Source organism: Ceratotherium simum, chromosome 29 (genome assembly GCF_057802395.1).
Source record: "Ceratotherium simum simum isolate JZ-2026a chromosome 29, ASM5780239v1, whole genome shotgun sequence".
Classification (NCBI taxonomy): domain Eukaryota; kingdom Metazoa; phylum Chordata; class Mammalia; order Perissodactyla; family Rhinocerotidae; genus Ceratotherium; species Ceratotherium simum.
In genome coordinates, this window is record NC_141928.1 from 33,523,274 (window position 1) to 33,550,502 (window position 27,229).

General features: G+C 40.2%; 1 long non-coding RNA gene across 1 annotated transcript; it reads left to right on the forward strand.

Annotated features, from left to right (window-relative positions):
* The first annotated feature begins 23 nt into the window (after positions 1-23).
* On the forward strand, positions 24-22,438 carry LOC147913252 (uncharacterized). Its single transcript, XR_015549032.1, has 5 exons — positions 24-121; positions 1,581-1,751; positions 2,660-2,746; positions 21,186-21,252; positions 22,310-22,438. It is a non-coding gene; the product is annotated as an uncharacterized LOC147913252 (long non-coding RNA).
* The last annotated feature ends 4,791 nt before the right edge of the window (positions 22,439-27,229 follow it).

Sequence of the window (27,229 nt, forward strand, 5' to 3'; positions counted from 1 at the left end):
TCCGGAGCCAGGCAGAGGGAGGAGAGCGAGCGGGGGGTTGAGGCGAGCGAGACTGCGCCCACCCGAGCAGCGGGGTCTCGGCGGGGTTCCCGGAAGGCAGCTGGGAAACCCAACAGCAAAGGTGCGCGCTCCGCGGGGACTCCCTGGCGCCCGCGGTGCGGGAAGCCCGTGGCGGGATCCCGACACATCTTAGGAGACCGCGTCAGCGGCGAGTCCTCGTAACGCCGGGCTCTCCCCTCCGTGTATCTTTAGCGCTTGGGGCAGGGTTCCCGTGGACCGCTCTCTTGCCTGTGCGCTGTGGGGGGAACCGTGGTGCGTCTCCCCAGAGGGCCAAGAGGAGCCATAGGCAACGGGTCGCGCCTGAACTCAACTGAGTTTCCTGATCTCTGCTTCTTTCTTTCCCTCCCAACTTCCACTGGGTGAAGAGCAGCAAAAGGCGACTGTCCACTCGGGTCCCAAAACAGGCTTGATGGGGCGAGGGCGGGGAGGGGCACACAAAAACCGTCTTCCAAAGAACAAAACGCGAGTGGAAGGACGGTGAGTCTCCTAGGGCTCCATACCCAGCCTCCTTTGGTGACAGGGTTAGATGGAGGAGACATTTGTCCTATTCAATAAGGCCAAAAGAACAATAGATCCATTGTCCCCCTTGCCTCGAATGCCAAAGCAATTCTTCGTAAGTGGGGATTCTGGCTACTTGGTAAAGAGGAAGAACTGTCCACTGGAAGAGAGTCCGGTAAGAGAACTTGAGCCCGGTGTAGCGGTGGCGCGGTAACCTGAGGCCGGGGAGACGATGGGTGAGCGGCTTTGCGAGTGGAGTGGAAACTCTTCTTTGGTGAGATTATTCTATGAGCAAACTAGGCCAGCGGTCAGGACCCATTCAAGAGCTTCCGTTTTCAACGGCCTCCCTGTTTCATCACCCTGTCTTTTCCCCCATTTTCTCTCCTACAGAAGACAGGACATCCTAGCAGGGAAGTCCCTGTCAAGATACTCTTACCTCTTGTTTCTTCATTTATGGTCCCTCCAGAAAAGGACTACCTTTTGGTCACCCCAGCTTTAGAGGGATAGAAGACAGCCTACTCTGTGCAAATCTTTCCAAGCTTTCAGTCAAGACCACCTCTGAGCACTTCTACTATGCAGTGCAAGTGAGCAGATGCCTGCTTGCTGAACTCTGACCCCTGTCCCATTCATCTTCCCAATAATAATGCCGAGTGACACTGGACAGCAGGACTATTAGATTAAGCCCTAGCGCACACCCAGAGGAGAGAAAACAGCATGTCTAAATACCATCAACAAAAGCAAAGTTTAGGAGAAAGACATAGAGGAAGAAAGGAAGGAAAAAACATAGAGAAAGAGAAAGTTGTTAAGAAGCAGAAGTGCCTGGAGTGTAGTGGCTGGTTCCTTCTCTCGGTAGCTCCTTGGAAGGAGAATGGCAGCGTCTCCTTGCATAAAGGACGATGAGTCTGAGTCTCAAACCACCAGGTAGGGGAGATCAGGTTCTCTCGAAAAGCAGCGAAACCTCTTTAGTGAATCACTTACAGTATTTGGGGCTCCCACTTCCACGCCTGTTTTTCTTTTCTCAGGCCTTCCCTTGGCACCAGGCTTCTTGGAAGACATCCAAGACAGATCTGCTTTGCTACTACATTCTCCTCAGAACAGTGAATAGCGTTCCCTGGAATTTCAGGGTGTTAGCATTGGCAGCGCCTTGAGGCAGGGAAGCTGTTCTAACGCCCTGGCACTGTTATAAACATGAGGTGAGTGAGGGCTCTGAATCCAAGAAGTGGGTGGGACCTGGAAGAGAGAGGTGGGGCGGGGGAGGTGCAGGTCTCAGCTCTGCAGCTCTCTCAGTAGAGATGGTACTGAGGCACTTCCTCTCACAATGGCCAATGTTCGTTCCGGGCTGCCTGGCCAAGAAGCACACTCTCCTTTGTCTGAGCCTGGCCTTGGGTGAGGAGGAAAGGGACACCCTGTTCATCTCAAAGCTCCAACAAGGTCAAGGGTGAATGAGACTATAAATTGGGAATTGTAAAGAAAGTGAAATCCCTTTATGGTGCTGCTATGAGAGAACTAGCAGTTCTGGAAGAGATTTTTAGTGTTTGGGGAGAGTAAGGGAAGCCCAGGGGACATTAAATGAGATGATGTACATAAAAACACTTAACACAGCCTAGCGCATAGCAAGCTCTCCATAACTTGTAGCTATTATTATTTTGGTTATTAACATTTTTATTATGATGATTTTTAAAAAAAGGCTGAAGAGGTTTTTTTTCCCCTAAGCTTAAACAAATAAAACAGATGAAAGCCAAATGCCTTCCAATTTTCCTTCTGGCTTCCTCCGTCGCCCCCTCACGCATCACCCTGATCACTGATGTATTCAAATCCTTGAAATGAAAAACATGCTGTAAAACTGTGTGGCAGTGTGAATGGTGAATAACCTGAACTGTCACCTCAACACGCTCGGATCTAGACATAAGTGTGAGATAGTACCATCTTTCACTGATACGCCTCAAGCACTTTTTGCCACTCATGCCTCACGGAGATTAAGGACCCTTCCCGCCTGGCAGTCAGGGTCTCTTGATGTAATGGCCCCCCGGGCTTTGTATTTTTACTTTTTTTTTTTCCCCTTCCTTCTAATTTTATCTATCTAATGTGTTTCTCCTCCTAGGTAACAGAATGCCCGAAGCCAATTAGTATGCACACATCTGCAGGCAGCTTTGAGAGAAATTAATGGTGAAGATTTCAGTGGCTGCAGGTATTTTCCATGCTCCTTAAATTCAAATTTCAGGCTTAGCGTTCATCCCCCTACCTCATGGGCAATCTCTAAACTTTGCACCTCTCTCCACCAACAAACAAACATATCTAATGGCCTCACCTCCTCTGGGTTATCAGCAAAATAACCCAGTCTTGTGGCTGTTCAAAACATAGTATTAATCCAAAAAAAGAATCTAGAATTAATAAAAACCAGCAATAGATACAGTTTTTGAACATAAAACTCTCCAAAGTTATGGCTGCTATAGAGATGTCTCAGTTCTTAGAAAATTATATGAAAATAATTTCCTTAGGTTATGTAATGCTAAAATAATATAACAGCTCCCTGGTGATGCAATATATAAGTTCTGCTCTGAATATTTTCTAATAATTATGAAACACTCTATTTGCATTTGAATTGTGTTCCACCCATAATTTTGGTTGTTTTAAATACCACCCTAATGAGACAAATAGATTTATAAATTTTTTTTCTTGTGGAAATTTCATTTCTCTAGTCATCTTTTCTGGTTCAACCAGTAAATATGTCAAGCCATGACTATAAGGGCTAAACTAGTGATTTATTATTATAAGAATAAAAATGTTTCCCTGAGTATTAAAAACTATTACAAAACTATCCCCATAACCCTCTCCATGGGTTTTTGTTGTCACTCTTAACGTATCAAGTCCTTTCTTTGTGTCTGACTTGCCCCCACCTCGGTTGGTTGTGAGCCATTCAAGGGCAGAGGGTTATTTCTTTTTCATGCTCCTGGTGCCTCATGAAAGTAAGCAAGTGGTATATGTTCAATAAATGTTTAAAGAGTAAATGGAATATATAACCAAAAATAAATTTCTACTGGTGACATGTTGACTTTGAAAAAGACTCCCAAGTACCATGACACTTGGCACTCTTCATAGATGATGAAGTCAATAGACACTGTTTTTTAAGGTTTTTTGTGTGGGATTATCTAAAAATGGAAGTTGGATGAGAAGGACAAAGCAGGTTTCTGCAGATAGTTTTTATCCCCTTGGAAACATATAACTCTAGCCCATTCTAATTTTTCTGGTTCAGAAAGTGAATCCATTTTTGGCTCAAAGTGACTTTTTATTCAAAGGATAGCTTCATGCGGGCCAACCTAATTCAGCCAGAATAATGTTCTAATTTATTTAACTTGCCCCCTAAGTAGGATGAAATAGTTGAGTCCATAGTGGTTAGAACTCTGTTTTTCTTAGAAAGAGATAATCCAAAAAGTGAAAAGGACCACCCTCAGGATCCCACCCCAGCATTTCTATTAGTACTGTCTTGAGTGAAAAGCATCAGTAAGAAGTTGGTTCTGTTTTCATAGATGGGAATTTGGGGATGGGAAGTGGCGGGGTAGGGGGGGGGGGAGACTAAACTATAAAAGGTCTCAGCTCTGATCACAACCACTCTGATCCAGGGGTAGGAGAATGGGAGGACCAGGTGATTGGTGCCATATTTATCTTTGCTCTTTCATTCATGCACCCAGTAAGAGACTTTCTTGAGAATGACATCAGAGAGGGAGAAAGAGATCCCAGGATAGAAGCTGCATCTTTTATAACCTAGTCTCAGAAGTAACATGCCATCGCTTCTGCCACATTCTATCAATCACAGATTAGCCCTGGTACTCTCCTCAGATTATCTTCATCTGAGGGTGTCCTTTGTTTCTTGCTGGGACCCTGGCTGATACAGATTTTAAGAATCCTTTTCTCATTTATGGACTCATCTCCCCTACTTTGGAACTAACGCTTGTTGCTGCTTCATCTGCTCTGATTCCTGGGTTCCCCCATATACCATGATTTGTACTCTAGGTTATTACTTCACATGGCCCAGCCCCCACGTTCCATGCACATCTGTTGCTGGAAATCCTACCTAGTTCTCCGTGTCCCCACAAGTGGGACCCAGACACCTCTCATTGATTCCCCCACTGTTGGGTTCAACTCCTGATGTCACCTTTGTTATCTCCCCTTGGAAACCTCACCAGAAATTGTTAGAATCGTGACTCAACCTCCCTTGGACTTCACGTGTTGTAGACATTCCACTGCTAGCAATGCCTGTCTGCTGACCGTGCCCCAGTCCAGGAGAGGCTCGTCTGCCAGAGCCCATCTATCTCCCTTCGTCAGTCTGTCCCATGCTGCCAGTGTGGAACCCTTCACTCCCAATATTAGTGTCTTCATTTTTCTCATTTTTAAAATGAGAGGTCTAAATAAATTAATCATCATTTATTAGTAGTCTAGCCCAGGAGTCAACAAACTTATTCTGTAAAGAACCAGATAGTATACATTTTAGGCTTTGTGGGCCATGAGGTCTCTGTCACAACTACTCAACTCTGCAGCCACAGACAGTGCATAAAAGAATGAGAATGGCAGTGTTCCAGTTTTTTTCTTTTTTTTTACGAAAACAGGTGGTGCATTGGACTTGGCCCACAAGCTATAGTTTGCCAACCTCAAATCTAATCCTCTGTTTTCTGCCCTTCACGTTTCTCAGCAGCAATGTGTTGGGTAGAAGGAAGCAGAAGAATCCTGCTTTCTGTCCTACCTGTAGGAAAATAATAAAAATGATGAAACTGGTGTAGGAAATCTTAGTCCATTGTCAGTTTAGGGGCTCCTTGTCAGCATGGCTTTCGTACTATCTTAAGAATACACTCAGAAAATTATTTTTTTCCTTTTCTGTAAAGCAATTGGCTATGTTTTCCACATGGAACAAGTGGCAGCAACAGCAACTATACTATTTTTAGCCTAAAACCGACTTGTGCAGCCTTAGAAGTTTAATGAGAGGAATATTTTAAAGGGAAATGGAAAAAAAGATGATAGTGTGAGCACCATCTTCCTGCCTGTTAAAATAGGGCAGGTAAATATATTCTAATTATGACCAGCACCTTAAGAAAACTGCCTCTCTAAAGATAAATAAACTCAACCCCAATAAAAATAATACATTCTTACGTAGGTCCCAGTATAGGAGCAACACCTCTACTGAGTTGAACTCACACAAATTTGGCTGATGGCTGAGCATTTTTATACATTCAGCCCAAAGTTATGAAACTCAGCCTAAATAAAATTTTCACTCCCGCAAAGCAATCTACAGAGTCAATGCAATCCTTATCTGTATTAGTTTGCTGGGGCCACAGACTGGGTGGCTTAAACAACAGAAATTTATTTTCTCACAGTTCTGGAGATCAAGGTGCTGGTAGGGTTGGTTTCTTTTCAGGTCTTTCTCCTGGGCTTGTAGACGGCCATCTTCTCCTTGTGTCTTCACGTTGTCTTCCCTCTGTACATGTCTGTACATGTACAGAGGGAAACGATCCAAACCAGGAAAATTAGATTGAAATCCAGAACTTTTGCTAGTAGGAAAGGAAATGTCTCCTTTCACTGGGATTCTAAGCATTTAAAATGCTCTAAGCCTACGAATGCCAGGAGAGAGGCCTTCATGCTATTTTGAACCCCTGGACCTAGCCATGCCTTAGAGTATCACCGAACTTTTCACTTACTTGAGCAATTAATTCATTTTTGCTTAAGGCATTTTGAATTAGGTTTACTTTGCCTGACTCCACTGAAAATATTTATGGATACATTAATTTTGGCCTCTCCTTAAGAATAATAATGGCGAACAAAAGGGAAAGCAAGCAAAGGAGGGGAGCAGGGTTTAAAGGATCTCTCTGGTCACCCTGTGACTGAGTTCCAGCCCTGAACATTTTAGGCGGTCTTCCAGCCATGAGCATACATCTTATGTGTCCTCTTCCCCCTTTCTGAATTGCCAGATTCAGAGGCTGGCACTCTTCAAGGCTGACACCCACCGTTAGACAGATGGAGCTGAGTGGGGGCAAGGCAGAGGCCAGGCAGACCCTGCCAACTCATTTGGCCTCAGGCCCAGCCCTACTCTATAACCACCACTGCTGTCAATATCCAGCTAAGGCTGGTCTGAATCCTTACTGTCAGCTTCTCTAAGCTCCTGAAGATGACAGTGGTATTGGATACTCCTTGTTCCTGCCAGGCCTGGTGGGCCCACGTGCCAGTCACAGCTTTGTGTGGTCAGACAGGTGTCCCTTGGCACTAAGGCAGGCTGAAGCTGCCTCCCATCCCAGAGGCCCCTGCACCACAAGGGTAGTCAGGGAAAGTGCTGGAACAGCTGTCACCCCTCTGACTGCCAGGCTGATCTGACTGGCTTGGTGGGTGTTCCCTCTTTCCCCACAGCTCCCGAAGTTGTTCAGCTCACAAGCATCGCTGCCCAGATGAAGAGGAACTGTCTTTATCTGTCTCCTTCCCCAGGTCCATCTTTTATTCTCCATCCAGAAGTGGCCTAAAAAAATGTAATCTGACCATGTCACTCATTGGTTTAACCCTTCAATGGCTTTTTCCAGACTGATGCTCACGGTCCTTCCTGATCTTGACCACGGCTACATATCAGCACCAAATATCACCACTCACAACCCACCCAAATCTTGTGGCCTCCAACCATTCCAACTATGTCATTTTCTTAAATTTATGTCATGTGAGAACCCCCAGTCCCCCTTACATGCTGTTCTCACTTTCCCCACCATGTCTGCCTCTTGTTTGTCCTTCAAGTGTCAGCTCAGACACCACCTCACCCAGAAAGCCTTCTCTGAATCCCCCAAGGGAGGAGGGAGGAAGTGAAGTACCCCCTCCTCTGTGCTCTCATAGCACCCTGAATTTACCCCTAGCCTAGCACTTCTCATACTATGCTGTAATTACACATTTATATTTGTGACTCACTTTATAATCTGTAAGCAAATTGAAGATAGGAGTTATGTCTTTTATCTGATATGTAAAAGGTGCTTAGCTTATGTTTGTTGAATGAATACATGGCATATAAATAGCTGTGCTTCCCTATTTTAATTGGGGCATAAAATGATGAGGTGAATGCCTAATTCTTAGGGAGTGTCTCATCTCAGGAAAAATGTTATTGTTTTCTTCTGCTCATCCATTGGAGTACCTGATTCAAAGTGAATGTGGATTGTGCTGGCCCGGACATAGAAGAAGCGGGAGGACTCTCGCCGCTGTTTCCCTCTACTTGTTACTAGGTCTAATAGAAAAGAACTCTTGGCTCAGGAGCATCCCTTCGCCATTTCCATTGAACTAAGTCACTTTTAACTCCGTGCCCACTCCCCAAACAGAAGCATATCATGGGTGTGCACAGAGCACCAGGGAACATAGCCCGGCTTTGGCCCATCAGTGGTGCCAGGACCCTCACATGGCCGGTGGCTGCTGTGCCACCTCGTGCCTACATTAATAAGTGTCAGCAGTACTGAGGGCAGTGGGACGTCAGCAGCACCTGCAATGTTGGCTCAGGGTATTGGTTTTTTCACAAAGATCAGCATCTGCGCCAATAATGGTGGACATCAGCAGCCAGTGTGATGTTGAGGCCCCCTCTTCCAGTGTAATGGTTTTCCCTTGCTAGCAGCAAGGGAAGTTAAAGAATAGGAAAATGGTTGTTTCTGTGTGGTAGAGGAGAGGATCTTTTCATCTGTACTTGTGACCCCATTTGATACATCATAACAAACTGGAAGAAGCCAGAGGTATACTGTTTGTTTGTTTGTTTTCAGTGAGACCATTTCCTGTAAATTGGCATGGCCTAAGATAACATTACAAATTCTAGGCACTGCATCAAAATAGAGCCCCCAACCTTATGTTCAAATTTAGTTGTGCTCTTTATTTATGTTGGGTAAGGTCCTTCTTAGCCTCAGGGTCATCATCTGTAAAACAGGCACAATCAAGACCCACCTCATTGGATTAATATATGGATTGGCTAAGATCGTGTACATCAGTGCTCTACAAACATGGAGTGTGATCAGCAGCCACTCTGCACAGCGTGGTGCTTTATATATAGAAGGTGCTCAGTAAACATTTGTTGACTTGAAATACAAGAGAGCTATCTCCAGCTCTGAACACAGCACTGAAATGTTGCCAGGATAAATGGATAAATCCTTACTCATTCTCCTCAGTTTGGGGAAAGGATTGACCTTCACGGGATGGTTTGTAGCTGGGTGAAAAAAATATACAGGACCTGAGTTTTCATTTCAGTGAAAAAGATGTCCTCAAGGTTCTGAAGCAGCAATCACACTTCCTGCGTATCCTTAGAGATTCCCACAGTCCTACCAAGTTCTACCTTATGTACCCTGAGGAAGCTGAGCGGTAAGGAAGCTGTAGAGAGTGGTTAGCTGGATTCTCCCTTGACCACTTAGCAGCATAGAGTTTTGCTGGTTGTGGGTGATGGAAGCAGTCAACACCATCAAAGACTACCAAACATAAGCCACACACAGCTTGCCCACCCACTATGAATGGAAAAGGGCAGTCTTGGCTAGTTTAGCTCCCAACAGATACCTTGCTAGCGGTGCCTCAGATGATGGTGTCATGATTCAAGTAAAGCAGGAAGTAGAAAACTCAATAAGGCTGTCAGGTAGTAATGAGAATCATTGAGGAAGGCTGGGGATAGATGCAGATACAGACTCCTAAGTGGAAGTGTCTGGGGTAGACCAGAGTGTGTGCCCTTCTAAAGGAGGCAGCTGGTAGTTGACATGTAGGAAAGGGGCAGAGTGTTATCAGTTCTTTGCTTTTCAAGAGAAGCTGCAAATCAGGTTTTACATGGAATCTTTGATTTTTTAAAATTGAATAAAACTTTTTTGGAAATGCAAGCAAAGAAACCCTGTGTCGGCCAAGAAATCATATCTGTGAGCAGGATTCAACCCTGGCCAGCCGGTGTGCATCTTCTAACACAGAGCTTCTCTGTCTCTCTTCAGAGATTTCTCACTTTCACAGAGGTCAGAGGCCACACAAAGGCACATCCTAGAGCATGTGGATGACTGGATTATGCTACAATCCCCAGCAAATTCTGAGATGCCTTAGGACCTGTAAGAAAGGAGCAGTGATATCGTAGGCTACAATTGCTTATGCAGAAGAGGCAGTGAAGTGAGTGGGGGGGTGAAGGCTTTCCTGTGCAGGTCAAAGAGCACAGAAGCACACGTGCAGATGTGCACACACACGCACATGCTCCAGGCTAGATCTGGATGACATTGCATAGGTAGAAACATATGCAGTGAACTCAGTAGAGGAATACTGTAGATGAGTGGAAAGAGCACTGCTCTAGGAAACAGACTCCTTCATAACTGCAATTCACCTAGCTTGGTTTCCTCATCTGTAAAATGGTGTTGAAAATAACGCTTTCTTTGTAAGATAGTTTAGAGGATTCAATGAGATATGTTGGCACCTAGCACAGTGTCTAGCAAATAGTAATTCCATTATCATCATTATTATTATTATTGAAGTTAAGCCCCATGCAGGCATAGGCTTTCCTTTTAACACACATTTCACAGCACCTAACAGACTCAGAGTGTGTTGGATCCTCACAAATGTCATCTATGGTGGGTTTGTCCCGTGGTTTTGCACATTGCTAATGAGGAAACGGTGACTGGGATTAGCCTGAGAAGGCTGGTGTGGAAAATTCGGTAGCACTGCTGCCTCCCATGGCTTCTCATATTATAATTCTCCACTGGGCTGGGAGCGAGGAGCAGCAGGGCAGCTCCTCAGCAGCTGTGTTCTTTGCCAATAATGAAGTCCTTTCCATAGTGGGAAATTCAGCAAAAAATGAGGCTATCACCATTTTTTGTTGTAGTTGACATATTGCACTTCACCACTGCCTGAGCAAGATCTTTGTAAAAATGGAGAACCCAACACTTCGTGGCATTTTCCAAAGGAATCTGATGTGTATCTGAAGTCTGATAGGCTCCAATTGAATAGATGGAGGCTGTGTAGGAGCAATTCTGAATTTGTCAGCCTGTCCACCTGTCAATTTCCCTGTGCTTTTACTCATACTCCCTGTCAGTCTTCAACGCTGGTCTATTTGAATGACTGGTGTGCAGATGAGCTATCGTAAAATGGGCAACACATGTAAATGTCTGCAAATAAAAAATTAAAACGACAGACAATTTTTTACTGGCCACCAGCCGTGTGTATTCATCAAGGGGAACAAACTAGCCCAAAAGGCAACATTTGTTGAGGTGCACATTTCTTATTGCCTATCTTCAGACTCTTGGATGATTGTGGTAAGAACTATAGGATTTGTCAATGAGAAGGCAGGGTTATTATTTTGGGAGAAATAATAGATTTCTTCTTGCCTGTGATTTGATAAATATTGAAATTTATGCTTTCCATTCTAGGAACTACAAGTTCCAATTTAACATATTAATGGAAGGCTTCTTTTGGAGAATAGGTAAAAACCTATTTTATGGGTTGAATTGTGTCCCCCCCAAAACTTATATGTGGAAGTCCTAACCCCCAGTACCTTAGAATGTGACTTTATTTGGAAGTAGGGTCAACGCAGATGTAATTAGTTAAGATATGGTCATATTGGTGTAGAGTGGGCCCCTAATCCAATATGACTGATGTCCTTATACAAAGGGGAAATTTGTACTCACAGGGAGAATGCCATGTGAAGATTGGAGTTATGCTGCCACAAGCCAAGGGACTTCCAGAAGCTAGGAGAGAAGTCTGGAACAGGTCCTTCCCTAGTACCTTCAGAGGGAGTATGGCCTTGCTGACACCTTGATTTCAGGCTCTGGCCTTAGAACTGTGAGAAAATAAATTTCTGTTGTTCTAAGCAATTCAGTTTGTGGTACTTTGTTATGGAAGCCCTAGCAAACTGATGCACCTATAAACCAATAAATTGGATTTGAGCCAATGGAATATAATGGGGAATCTGGATAAATTTAAAGGAATTACTTGAATCTTACTGTAAAGTTTCTCCCATAATGCCACAACTTGTATTATTTTGTTACACATTTATATATGATACATTCATGTTGAGGCACCTTTCAATTGTAAAAGTTATTGTAAAAAAAAATGTTAATAAAATACAAATAGAAAGAAAATACCAATATCATAGAAGATAGAAGGAAGGACATACATTAGCTACAAGGATTAATAAAATTTCTGGAACTTTTCCCAATGCTTCCTGATTGCCTGAGCAGAAAGCAAAACATGGAAAGAACACACCACAGAAAAGAGAGGAAGCTTACCTGTTTCTCAGAGATACAAAGCTTTGGTTGATATTTTATTATTTTGTAATTTATTACTATTACTTCTACTACTCTAATGATTAAATGAGCACTAAAATAAAGGGCCAAACACAGTAGTTTCTACTTACTGTAGGAAGTATTGCTCATGCCATCCTTTAGTAAAGAAATCCCAGTGTGCATTATGTATACCCCATGATGACTTTTGGCCCACTTAGCTATTTCTCAGTACACTTTAAAATCCATAGCCTACTTGGTTGGGTATGTAAGTTGCCTGTTCAGTTTCAACAACATTGTCTCATTCTGAAATTCTGTTAGGTACATATTAGATATTCTATTTAATCTTCCCTTTTACTTAACTTTCTCATGCTTTCTATTTTTTTGTCTTTTGATAATGAATTCTAAGAGAATTTCTCAGCTCTTTCAGTTCTGTAATTCACTCTAGCTAAATCCATTCTACTAGTCAGTCTATTGATTTTACTTTTTAGATTTTGACCATGTTACTGATTTTTCAGATCTTTAATTGGGTCTTTTTTCTGATTACCTGTTCTCGTAAATATCTCTACGAAAATATTCATTATACATAGATAAAACTATTTTTTCCATTGTTCTTGTTTCTTTGGTGTTAGTTCTTCTTTTGGTTGAATTTACTGCCTATCTTTTATCTAGATAGGCAGTAAATTTTTTTCCCCAGATGTATGGTGATTCTTGGTTGTCTGCTTTCTGTGTGACTGATCATCTTGATTCACTCATCTATGAATACTCGGCGTAGAGTGCCTGCCTCTTGTGATAATGTTGAAGGAGAAGGGTATACTTAGAGTGCGGTGTGTCAGCAGCGTTTCTTCTAGGTTTTTCTAGCTACTGGAGTGGTGCTCTGACTCTCTAGCCCAACTATCCACATTTCCTCCTTGAGCCTGTGGATAAACAAATCTGCTTCCCTTGCTCGACATAAGTTGGTGGTGGGACAGGAACCAACCTGTTAGGTAGCTCTGAATGCTGTTCCCCAAACACCCAGACCTCTTCAATTTCTTTTTCCCGTTGTTTCTAAGCTAAGAGTACCCCCAGAAGCACAAGAGTCTTCCTTCTCTTGTGTGTTTTGAATTGCAGTTTTTCCCATCAATTCAGATCCATATTTTCTTATTATTTCATTATCTCTAGTCTAGTGGCCCAATCTTGTGCAAGTCTTTTGTGGACATATGTTTTCATTTCTCTTGAGTAAATGCCTAGGCATGAAGTTGCTGAATCCTGGGATATACGTATGTTTCACTTCGTTAGAAATTGCCAAACAATTCTCCAAAATTGTTGTAACATTTTACATTCTTACCAGCAAATATTCCAGTTGCTCCATATTGTCACCAACATTTAATGTTGTCAGTCTTTCTTATTTTAGCCATTCTAGTTGGTGTGAATGATATCTTCTTGTAATTTTAATTTGCATTTCCCTGGTGGCTAATGATATTGAGGGCCTTTTTTCATATGAGTATTGGCCATTCATATACCTTCTTTTGTGAAGTATGTGCTCAAGGCTTTTGCCCATTTTTTAATTGGGTTGTTCATCTAATTGTTGTTAATATATAGGGGCTCTTTACATATACTAGATACAGCCCTTTGTTAGATATATATGCTGTATTGTTTTCCCGGTTAGTGATTTGTATACTTATTTCCTTAATGATATCTTTTCATGAGCAGAAATTTTTGATTAGGCAAAATCAAATTTATCAATTTTTTTCTTTTATATCACTGCTTTTGTGTTTTTCCAAAATATTTTTACCTACCCCAAGATTATAAATTTATTCTCTTGGGCTTTCTTTTAGAAGCTTTAGGAGTTTGGGTTTTATATTTAGGTCTATTATCCACTGCAAATTAATTTTTGATATGGTTTGAGAAAGGGATTGAGACTCCTTCTTTTGTATGGATATCCAAATATCCCAGCAACATTGTTAAAAGAATTTTCTATCTCCATTGAGTAGACTTGGCACCTTGGTCAAAAATCAATGAACTATCTATGTGTAAGGTAATTTTTAGACTCTAACTCTCCTTACACTAATATCACAGTCTTAATTACTCTACCTTTACGTTAAGTCTTAAAGTCAAGCAGTATAAGTTCGCCAATTTTTCACCACTATTGCATAGAAATATACTCTTTTCATATTGACATTGTTATTCTGCCACCTTGCTAAATTTATTAGTTCTAATTAGTGGTTTCTCTGTAAACAGTGGTTTTATTTCTTCTTTTTGTATATTTATGTCATTCATTTCTTTTAATTGCCTTATTACTTTGGCTAGGACCTCTAGTACAATGCCAAATTAATGTGATTGGAGCAGTCATCCTTTTCTTGTTTCAAATTTTAGAAGAAACAAGGATTTAATGTTTCACAATTAACTACAATGTTATCTGTAGATGTTCAAAGATATTCTTTATCAGCTTGAGAATTTCTTCTATTCCTAGTCTGCTAAGAATTTTGTCACGAAGGGTACTGAATTTTTTAAAAATAGTTGTCCTACTGTATCTACTGAGATAATTTTAAGGCTTCCTTTTATTTATCTTTACCTCTTTTATTTATCTTTTATTCTTTTAATGTGGTATACCACATTTGTTGAATTTTGAATAATAATCCAACTTTGCATTAGTGGAAAAAGCACACTTTTCTCATGGCATGTTATCTTTTTAAGAATATTTCTGGATTGAATTTGCTAGTATTTTGTTTAGGATTTTTTCATCTATATTCATAGTAAATATTTTAGCAAACTCAATCATCTAAATAAGAATAAGAAGGTTTCAGAAAAGTCATTCCCCATTATTTTTCTTTTTCTGCCTTTTTCTATAACTTTTTTCTTATGGCTATAACTTATAGCAAGATAATTTTATCACTTTTTTTATTTTTCAGCATGCGCCTTAGGTTTTTATTCTTTTTCTGATTGTTAGCATTTACTGAATGTTTACCATGTGCCAAGTGTTGTGCTAAATACTTTACATTATTATTGCATTATCTCATTTAATTCTTCAAACAATTCTATTTGGTAGATATTATCAACCTCACAATTTTACAAATGAGGAAAATGATACTTAGAAGCATTAAATATATTACCCAAGATCATAAGTGGTAGAGTTTGGATTTAAACCAATATTTTTATGATTTCAGAAACATATAATCGCTACACTATTTTGCCTCCCAGTGTCATCCAGGGATTTAGGAAGAGTATCTATTGAATATACTACCTCCCAATTAAGAATGAATAACAGTTGTATTTGTTTCCTATGGCTGCTGTATCAAATTACCACAAATTTGGTGGATTAAAACAACAGAACTTTATTCTCTCACAGTTCTGTAGGCCAGAAGTCAGAAATTTTTGTACGATGTTTTCTTCAAATATTTGTTGTTTCCAACATTTTCTGGGATTCAAATTACGTATATGACCATATTACATATATGATGGTTAATTTTATATGTCAACTTGACTGGCTATGGTGTGCCCAGATTAATTATTATTTCTGAGTGTGTCTGTGAGAGTGTTTCTGGATAAGATTAGCATTTGAGTCAGTGGACTCAGTGAAGTAAATTGTGCCCCCCATGTGGCTGGCCATAATCCAGTCCTTTGAGTGTGAGCAGGGCTGCGCTCCCTCTGGAGGCTCTAGGGTAGAACACATCCCTTGCGTCTTCCAGTTTCTGGTGGCTGTCAGCATTCCTTAGCTTGCGGCAGCATCTTTCTCTGCTCCACCTTCATATCACCTTCTCTTTGCGTATGTGTCTTCAACAGTCTGTCTCAAATCTCCCTCTGCCTCTCCTATAAGAATACATGTGATTGCATTTAGGGTCCACCCAGGTAACCCAGGATAAACTCCTGCCAGTCAGTACCCTTAACTTAATCATATCTTTTGCCACATACGGTAATATTCAATCTTTTGCCCAATAAGGTAATATTCACAGGTTCCAGGTATTAGGAAGTGAATTTATTTTGGGGGGGAGAAGGCATTTTTTCAGCCAACCACACCAAAGCAATCATAGTTGAAAATGGCATGCTTTCCAGATTACACATACCTATTTTTGAGTTAGAAACCATTGAGTCATTGGATTATCTAGGTTGGCTCTTATGCTCAGTTCTATAAATGCTCAGTCCGTGAAATCGGCATCATATCATTTAATTCTTGCCTACTTCATGGGCATCTGGAGAAATAAAATGAGATACTTTCTGAATGGTATCAGGGAAAGAATATAGGGCCTAATTCTACATTCTAAGTTCTGGAATCAGACACTGGGATTACATCTTGAGCCTTGCCACTTATTAACTTAGTGACCTTGGTCTTTTCTTTTATAAAGGGAAAGCAAGACACCTATTTTACAAGTTTGTTGTCATAATTAAATGAGATATTGCATGTAAAAATGACTGGCATGCTGCCTGGCTCAGAGTAAGATTCATCCTCCTCTTTCTTCTCTGCTAAAAATGGTCCTGAATACACTCTCTGTTTTACTACAAGATGTTATGCAGATTAGCTTAGATCAGCAGTTTTCATTTCAAGCAAGAAGGACAAACATAGATAATAACTATTTAAATAATTAATAGGCTGGAACAAACCATTCACGGATGCTATGCATGGGAAATAAGAATTCTCTGCCGTGACCTAATTCGTGTCCTTGGTCAATACATTTTCCTTTCTTTGTTCCAAGAAGATTAACAATATTGTGTAAAAAAGGCCTAGTCAGGGCCTGGAAGAGTGTAGCCTGGTAAATCGTAGTTATTACTACTAAAGTTATCATTACTTGCATTCCAGAAGATACTACTGGCAGTATTACTATTCATATGTTGGAGCAAATGAGATTGTGATTCAAAGGACTAATAAATAACCCTAAGTTCATTCCATAGTAGTTTGATTCTGCCTAAATAGCTCCATTCATTAGTTTACAGCCTGGTAAAATCAAGCTTATGGATTTAATTCCTAGGTGACCTTTTACGCTTGACCTCTTGCGTGATCACAGACTGAAGCCCTGATGCCAGGAAGAGGTCTCATAAATGGGATCTTTGACCAAAAGGAGGGCCTACTGAGGAGCTGTTCTTAGTATTTAAAACAATGTCCTACTCTATTTCCCACCATTTAATTGGTGCTGTTTCCCATGGATTCATTCTCTGTATTCCTCTTTTGGGCAGGAGGGAGAGGGTTCCCTGGGGAATCTTGCAGAGTCCCATGCATTCAGCTATGTCCCATGACCTTCGAATATGTAACTCCAACTGCAGCCCAGCCTTTTGTCCTCTGCCTCTCCCTCTCTCCTGCTTCAGGCAAGTAGCCATAGCCTCTAGCCTTTAGATTACTCAGGTGAGGAACCGTATGGGGCTCTCTGAGTGTCCCTCTGAAGACTGTTTCACCAGATTGAAGGGGCAGCCACTACTTTTTTTCCTGGCCCTCTGTGTTCAGAGCAGGGAGAGGCAAGAGAAGTAGCCAGGGGGTGGGGTGTGGGAGAGGTAGGAGAGCTCTCACTTGACTGCTGACACAAACCCCCTCTTGGACCTGGCAGATGTTTAAAAATGACTCCAGCTCTGGGGGTGCTTTTCTGATCCGTTGGTGACTTCCTGCTGGATCTCCCTGACCACAATTCTCCTGACCTGGCAGGATCTCCTTCAGCTGGCTGTCACAGATATCCTTCAGTTTCTGTACCCAGTGGTTCACCCTCAGCTTAGATCCCCTTTTGTTCTGGCAGACACCCTTTTGGGCAGAATGGCTTTTTATTTATTTATTTTTTGTGTGTGAGGAAGATCGGCCCTGTGCTAACATCTGCCAGTCCTCCTCTTATTTGCTGAGGAAGACTGGCCCTGGGCTAACATCTGTGCGCAACTTCCTCCACTTTATATGGGACACCGCCACACAGCATGGCTTGCCAAGCCGGTCCTTGGTACACGCCCGGGATCCGAACCAGCGAACCCCGGGCCGCCGCAGCGGAGCGCGCGCACTTAACCGCTTTTGCACCACCTGGCCGGCCCCCAGAATGGCTTTTTAAATGACCCATGCCAACATTTTATGATGGACATGACTTCCATGCCTATTCCTCAGGATCTCCATTCCTTTTGGCCTTCTATTGGAGGGAAATGCATTGCTCTCCAGATCAGCTTCTACTCTGCTTTCACGAGCAGCTTCAGATGGCATCTCTCTCTCTGGCATTTTCAGGCATGGTTCAGGTGTCTGCCAGTCCACAGCGTCTGCCAAATGAAGGAAAGAATCTTCTCCTTCATTAGACCTGAGGTGGCAGAAACACAATTCTGCTATGCTCCCCACCCTCCTTGGGTGGGTTAGGTATCAAGGTAAAGTTGCATACAGAGAAATTTTCACAACATCCTCTCCAGTCTCCAATAGACTTACCCTCTTATGGTCTCAATATATGTGAGTTGTTTAGTTCTATAAAACCACTCACTTTGGAACATACTATCTACTGTCCTTATGACTTGGTCAAAAGCTAGAGAGGATGTGTTCCATGTTAACATCCTATTCTTTTACTTGAAGGAGTTTTACAAGATAACCTTCATGTTTCTCCCTCTTGTCCTGCATGTCACCGTCTTGTGCCTGCAAAGGTAAAATCCTGCCTCTATTGCCCCTTTCTGACTTTATATGTAATGAGATTTATTCAGCTTCAGGTCATTCAGATAGATTTCTTTTTCCATAAGAAGCAATATTCATTTGTGAATTCTATAGGTGACAATCTCAGTTGTGTTCTAATCAAACAAACAGCAGAGATAAAAATAAATAAATGAGTTAATTATGGACTTGCTCATTTTAAAGAAACATTAAATCATGGAGGATTATGAATAGCTGGGTAATTGTTTCTGATCTTAATTCTTAGAATATAGGATTTAGAGAACTGATACTTTGTCAGTTTGCATAATTCAGCTGCAAAGGAAGAGAGTAGTGCTGGCTGCAGCCTCATTCTTCATCGCTGCGTTCCTCCTTCTCCTGACACGTAGGGCTCCTCTCACCCCACTTGCATTGTCAGCCCCACCCCCAGATATGACGAGTGTATTAGTTTCCCATTGTTGCTGTAATAAATTGCTGCAAATTTAGTTGCTTAAAACAACACAAAATTGTTCTCTTACAAATCTGGAGGTTGGAAGTCTGAAATGGGTCTCACTGGGTAAAATCCAGGCTGTCTTTCTTTGTGGAGGCTCTAGGGGAGAGTCCATTTTCCTGCGTCTTCAACTTCTAGAGGCTGCCTGCATTCCTTGTCTCATGGCCCACTTCCATCTTGAAAGCCACAATGGCCCATCAAATCTTTCTCACATCACATAATTCCAATTTCTGCTTCAATAATCAAATCTCCTTCGCTGACTGTGACTGACTCTTCTGCCTCCCTCTTCCACTTCTAAAGATCCTTGTGATCACATTAGACCCACCTGGGTAATTCAAGACATTCTCCTTATCTTCAGGTCAGCTGATTAGCAAATTTAACTCCATCTGCAACCTTAATTCCTTTGCCATGTAACAAAATGTACTGATAGGTTCTGGGGATTAGAACTGGACCTCTTTGGGCGTGGTGTTATTCTGCCTACCATGCAAGGAGTAATCCCAAACTGCAGCAGAAGTTACCTGAATCTCTCCTTGTCTTCCCCTCCCGCTCAGGAAGCAGGTGTCTATCACTCCAGCTGCTTGTTTTGACCCTGGCATCATGGCCAATATCTATTCAATAATGCCAGGTTCTAATGAAGAAGAAGATTCTAGGCCTGTGTTGTTGATACAATTTTATCGGCACACACAGTCGTGCCCATTTGTTTACATGTCCCCTCTGTCTGCCTTCATGCTGCTGCAGCAGAGACTGTATGCCCTGCAGAATCTAAGATATTTATCGTCTGGCCCTGAACAGTGTGCTGGCCCCTGATATAGAGGGCTGCTCTCTTTGTCTCTCTGACTTATTCTTGCTCATAGACTGTAGTCTTTCGCGGTCCCTAGCGAAAGCCGAGTGTGTGGGCCAGGCCTGCCCTCTTTGGTGGACTCAGAACTTCATTTTTCATACCACCAGCCCTGTTAATCTGCTATAAACTCTAATCAATTTCTCAAGCTCTAGGCTGACGCTTAGAGAAGCAGCACCCTTCTTGAAGAGTTAAGCAGGGCCAAATGCAAAGTTTGCTTCTTTTCCACATCTTGTTTCCTGTAAATCCTATCTATTTTCGTAGCTCTCCAATGCCTTCAAACAAGTACTGTTTATATTTCGTCTAGCTTTTCTAGTTGTTCTCAGCAAGATGATTGATCCAAGCAATCTGGTCCACCATCACCAGAAGAGTATTTTTAGTGCTGTTATTGCGTTTTTGTTGCCTCCAAATCCTTGTTATATTATCCATATTTTTTTATGTCTTGTTCTTTTTTCTTTTCTGTTTAGCTTGTGATTTCTTTATAGCTCATAGTTTCTTTGTTGCTTTCTTTATAGTACTTTATCTCTTAGGGACTATGCTTTCTTGCTTTCTAATGAAGAAGTCAGGTTTTATGAAATATTCTTCTGAATCCTACAGTTAAGTATTTTCTTAGACTAACTTATCCTTGACCCTCAGAATAACATTTCTTCCCCCTTGTTTTGTACTAATTTACTACAGCCCTTGTTTATATAGTCTTGTTTCTATCTCCTTATCTATCTTCCAACCAGGTAAAGTCTATCCAGACTTGACAATAAATTGGTTGCTCTTAGCCCTGATTCTCAGATAAACGACAAATCTGCTTATCAGATTTTTCCTCAACGAGAAAACACACTGATACATAATTTGCATTCCAAGTCACATTTTCCAACAGTTTCTTCCATCTTCTAGTGCATCTTTGCTCTATTCCTATGAAATATCCTATCCCCGCTGCTTCATTCTTTCTGATTCTAAACTGAAAGAGTTCTTTAGAAATTCGTTTAGAGCGTTTACTACAATTAAACTTCTTCTGTCTCTCATTTCTTACATTTATCTGGTTACGTTTTGTGAATAAATGTACAAAAGTGAAGTACAGTGTTTTGAGCCATCTCATAAAGAAACACCTATAATCAGGGACAACTGATATGTTTTCTGATTCATTGGTATAGTCGCTGGTTCTCTAGTTCAGGAGACAGATGGAAAGAGAAGAACAAAGTTTCTTCTTAACTTCTGAGGTTGGGTCTGTTTCAAGAGATGAAGACTGAATAGGTTTGTCCTCAATCCTGCTGTCTTAGTGGAAATTTCTCTCATATTCTTGTACTGTATTCCTCATCAATCTTAGATTTTTGTGTTGCCTTGAAACGTATTGTTTATATTTATGTTCCTATTTTGGGACTCTGTTTAGGAACTGTGTGTTCAAGGTCAGCATCTATTAGCAGTAACAGTTCTCCAGAATTGAATCCTGCAGTTATCCAGGGACTGGGTTATTCCTTGATTCCTTCATTCCATGCTGTTAAACGCTTTTCATATTCTTCTTAGGTTTTCCAGATTCAAAGGGATGACATGGTTTATGAAATGAGTCATAAAAATGCAAATTTATATCAATGTAAGTACTTGGCATAAATTAAACTTTTTCTTAAAAATTACTAATTTGTGATTTGGTATCCAGGGATTTGGTACAGTCGAGGATTTCTTCTTTTTTTACATGAGGTATTAGTGAGTTACAAAAAAAGCCACACTAGGCATTTTCTACTTTGTGCAATTGCATTTGTATGTTTTGGTGTCTAGTAGATAAACTATGTCATACAGTGGAAAGAGTCAGAAGGCCTGGATTTGAATCCTTTCTTGTGGGATTCAACTATGTGACCTTGAGCAATGCACTTAGCTCTGAATCTCTTTCCTCTTCCATAAAATGGGAATGATGAGAATGATACCACTCACCTACTTTACTTGTTCATTGACAAAATGAATTTATATAAGATGTGGAAGAACTCTGTAACTCATTAAGCCCTGTTTAAGTTATACTCATTTTTTAAACTATTTCAGAATGAAAACCGAGGACTACTCTTTTCCAAGGTTAAATTTGAATGAAAAATATTCCTGTTAATCTCTAATTATTCATTCATTCCGGAACTGACATAGAAAATCTGTAATATTTCTTTTCTATATGATAAGTGTGTTCTAGGGTTAACAGAACAGCCTATGGGCAATGAAGCTAGTTTAAACTTTAAAGGTAAACGCATCCTCCCTTCTCCTAGTGACATGTCAGACAGACATCAACTACTAGCACATTTCTCAGCTTCAAGTGCCTGAGATCCATTCCCTGAATATTCAGGCAGCTTGGAGGAAGCTCCCGCCAAGACATTAAGGTTAAAACCAAAAACCAAAACCAAACACACACACACACAAAACACTAAGAGCTGAAACCATAAGAAATCAACTTCAAATTTTCACTTTCAATTGTATTCAAAGGATTTCTTGCTAGGCATCATGGTTTGTTAGGGACATTTTTCCCCTACAGGAGAGTTGGAAACATGCATTCTTAGCACCTATGAAAAAGGCTCAACCCTGAGAATACAGTTCCTAGTTAAAACAGCAGAAAAGCAGACTACAGTGGAGGATTAGCTCACTAGAATTAAGGATTTTTTCTGTACGTCTCTCAGAAGGAAATATCACTGACCCAGGAGCAAGATCTAGATAATTTGCATACACAGAAAACAGGGGAGGATGTTCCTGAGAGAGCTGCTCTTGTGCTGATAGCATCAAAACTGAAGGGCATAGCCATTATTTCTTCTAATAACATTGTGAAATTCACAGTAAGTAGATTATTATTTTTAAATATGAATTCATTTATCGTATGGTTTTTGAAAATGTAGTGTAACCCCATTCTGTCAAAAAATGTGAGAAATTGTCTTTAATTAGAAAAAGATTTGTAAATCTTGATTCAGTTTTTACTAGCATTCGCAGTTAGAGACTTGGTTAGCTGGAGTGTTATAGTTATGAAAATTAGCAATAAAAGCTACTGAATCCTATATTTCCTCTTAAATTTCATTATGAACCCATGGAATATTCATTTGAGCCTACAAATGAAACAATTACTGTTGCAAAATCCTTATTGTTATCCATTCTTACTTTTTTTTTTTTTTTTTTGATGAGGAAGATTAGCACTGAGCTAACATCTGTTGCTAATGGTGCTTCTTTTGCTGAGGAAGACTGGCGCTGGGCTAACATCCATGCCCATCTTCCGCCACTTTATATGTGGGACACTTGCCACAGCATGGCTTGATAAGCGGTATGTGGGTTCACGCCCAGGATCCTAACCTGAGAAACCAGGGCCACCGAACCGGAGCACGCGAACTTAACCATTACACCACCGGGCCAGCCCCCTATTCTTACTTTTAATGTTATTTATTATTGGGTTACTTTCCTGAACATCAAAGAATACATGATAAAGATTTAAAATAATTAGAAAGTACAGAAAAATACAACAAATAAAAAATATTCATAATCTTAGTAGAAATATTCATTTAATTAATATTTTTAATTTTTCTATGCACACATCCACCTATATATATATATATATATATATATATACACTCTGTTTTGCAAAATTTGGTCATATTGTGTATTCAGTTTTATTTAATGATTCTGTCCTTTTCACTTCAAATTTTGTGAACATTATTCATGTAATTAAGTATTCTTCGAATCTACATTTAATTTATGAGAAACATGTCGTCATATAAATATAGTATATTTAACCAATTCTCTATTGTTGCACATTATAGTCGTTTTCAAGCTTTTCTAGATAGTAAATAATGATACCGCTAGCATCCATATACCTAAATCTTTGTCAGCATCTTTGATTAATTTATTCTATTGTTTCCTAGAACTGTAATTATTAGACCAAAAGATATGAACTCCTTTAAAAATCTTGACTCATATGTCCAAGTTATTTTGCTAAAAGGTCATACTAATTTTCATGTCTACAACAGGGTATTAGAGTACTTTGTAAGTTATATCTGCCACTGCATTTAGTTCAAACCTTTTAAAAATATTTATTTATTAATTGACAGGTAAAAATGGCATGTTATTATTTTAATATGTATTCCTGAATTATTAAGAATGATAAGCTTTTTCTGGATATGTAGTATCTTTTAGAACATCTGTTCATCTTCCTTGCTCATTTTGCCTACTGTTTATTATTGTCTTTTTCTTATTCTTTTCTTGAGCTTCACAGATGGAGGGATCTTAAATATATATCTGTATTGTTTCCTAAAAGTCTTTTCCCAATTTGTCGAGGATCTTTTATTTTTGTTTACTTTACGACCATAACTATTACACAGTTAGTATTTTCTATTTCTGTTTTTGTATATAATATGTAGTTTACTATCTCGATATCAGTTCAATACTTACCTATAAAAACATCAAGTTGTTTTGGGTTTTATTTTTAAATACTTAAATCTATATAGTATGAAGTTAAAATCAAACTATTTTTGATATCTTTTGTTGAATAATTTGTTCCTCATTTTTTAAAATATTTACCATAATAATACATTACATTTTTATACATAGTAAGATTTCTTTCAGGACTAACTCTACTGTTCCATTGATGAGCTGGCCCTTTCTTACACAAACCCCACAATATTGTAATTTGTAACACACTTTGATAATGCATAGAGTAAGTTCTTCCCTTTTCACTCATATTTTTAATCTTGATTTTTGTATTATTGTACGAGTTGCAAACAAGTATTCCTATTCTAACTTTTGGGACTATTTTATGAGGAATGAATGCTGTGTATTATCAAAAACATTTTTGGATTGCATAAAACTATAACATATATTGTCTCAAATCTATTTATTCTAACTGAACCTATTTATGCAAATTATTATATAAATAGATTTCCTAATACTGAATCATCCTTGAAATTATCCCACAAATCCTACCTAACTATAGACAGACTTCAAATGTACTGTTGAATTCAACTTTCTAGTATTTTATTAAGAATTTTTGCCTCTGAAATGTTTGAATGAACAAGACATTGGCAAGTTGGCCTCTTTTTTTAAAAAATATTGTCCATCCTGGGAAACTTGACTTGCTGGCTGATATAATAGCTATTATGATATTGTCCTTGAATCCTAGAACTGTGTGAAGCAGGGAGAATAACGGGAACGGGATTCCTGAGTCCTGAAGAAGCTTTGATCTAACAGGGTAACTAATCCTAAGAAGCCTCGTTCTTAGTGTCTGTAGGGATGGGTAATGCATGAAATGTCCACCTCCTAATCAAGAAGGGGCCGACAGCACTTGATGAGGTAGATCTGTGATGAAAAGGTTGGACCTTGCCACACTCATCCTCATTCCCTCACCAACCCCTCTAAGACACTGAATCCAATTTCCAAATGTTGAGCTTCAGAGAGTTGTCTTTTTTCTTTTTAATTGTAGTCTCTCCCCAGCTTCCAAGGAAATTGTCCCCTCTTTGGGTGTTATAGAACTATTTGAAACTTCGCTTTAAATAAGTTGCTGGTCCTTTTCATTTTTGGTCGTCTTTGGAGAATTAAGGGTCTGACCTGGCCTCTAATTCCCCGCGCTGGATCTGTGATGAAGTCTGAAAGGTAGTGCTGCTCCTCGCTGAGGCGGTTATTTTCTACCAGGAACACAAAGAAACAGAGAAACAGAAGAAGGAAGCAGGCAGTGGTGGGGGTTGGGGAGCAGAGAGATTGAGAGAGAGAGGGAATTTCCAGTTAGGTCCAGTTCCTTCTGAAGACCAGCTATACTTTTCTGCCTTTAAATTCCATGAGAAAAAAACACATTTTTTAAAACAAATACCCCTTAACGTAAATTAGCTCTGAAAAAGTCTCTGCTGGTTGTAATCAAAACAACATTGACTAAAACACTAGCCAGACGTAGTTTATCTCCTGTCTACCTACTGGACCCCGGCTATGATTCAAACATTCTCCTCTGCGAACATTTGATCTCTGAATATCCTAATTTCCCCTAAGAAGACTTCACGCTCCAACATTACTTCTCTAACTTTCTTTGCTAAAAAAAAACAAGCAAAAAACACCAATAAAAAGCTTCTTAATACATTTATACAGTGTTCAAAATTTCAGTTGTTTTTTAAGAGGTAACATGGTCTTATTAAGGTATTGCGTGTTAAAGTGTGAATGCCCAATAGCTTAAGCCTCCCAGGGATATTTCTCTTAGAGTTACAGCTTTAATTTCTAATTGTTGAATTTTATGCAGCAGAAAAGGCTAATAATGACATTGTGATTCCTCTCAAATTAAACTCAACCCAACAGATGTGTGAAATTACTGTCTTTGGAACCATATTTGGGTTCAACACTAAAAGTAGCCGAACTTCCTTGTATCTTAATTAACCTCAGGCACCAAAATCAAGACAAATATCTACCTTTCAAATTTGTAGGGACAAATAAGACAGCATTTGTAAAGCAGAGAGCAAAGTTTATGGCATTCAAGTCATATCTATGGCTAGTTATCTTAATTAATTTATTTGGGGAAGTGCTGAATTTGCCTTACATTAGAAGTCATCTACTCTGCCTTCTACTAAAGACAGCCCTCAACGCATCAGGGAGTTTCTTGGCTAAGGGTGGTCTCATGACAAATACTTGGCACGAGTGCCACCAATCTTACCTTCTGTGTCCACAGCAGGCATTGCTAATTGATCCCAGCACTCTTTCTCATTGACCAGAAGCATAGTCTCTGAGTTTTCAACACAATGGTCCAGGCAGCCACTCCTAGCTAATCAGATCTGGCATCAAGATTAAAGCATTTTGCCATTAATAGTTTAGGACAAAGCTCAGCAAACTTTTTCTGTAAAAAGCCAGAGTAAATATTTTTTATTTTGTGTGCCATATGGTCTCTGTTGCAGCTACTCAACTCGGCTTTCGTAGTAAGAAAGTGATCACAGAAATTATACAAATAGGAGTGGTTGTGTTCCAGTAAAACTGCGTTTACAATAATAGGCAGTGGGCTGAATTTGGCCCATGGCCCAAAGTTTGCCAACTCTAGGTCTAGAGTCTCTCCTAAAATCAAGGGGAGTCACTATTATGGCAAATGCTGCTGAAATCATTTCAGGAGAGTTTGTAAAGAAGTATTTTTGGCAGCTTGACAGAGTAAGGGCTGAAAAAATGGGCCTGAGACCCGAGGACTTCCTTTGCTCAATTCTACCTGAAATCCCAGAGTCTGTTTTTCTTCCAACTTGCAGAGATTGCAGAGGTAAGTGCACCCCATTTCTCTTGGGCCTCAGCTGATTCAGTGGTTCTGTTCCAAGTGTATGTGTTGCTATTAAAATGCACCAGCTGATGCCTCCTACTCAGGCTATTTACAGTTGTGTTAGATTATGTTAGACCAGTTAGACATTGGTCTTTAGCCTTGAATTTTAGGTTCCTTCCCACTTACATTCTTAATCTAAAAGATCATTGGAGACCCCACTGCCCCAGCAATTAAAGTAACCTCGAGTGTTGCCTCTCCCACAACCATGTGCTAAATTGAGTTATAGATAAGCATTACCAGAACCTTCTACTCTCTCTTGGAGAATTCTCACATCGAGTCCAGTGTTATATTT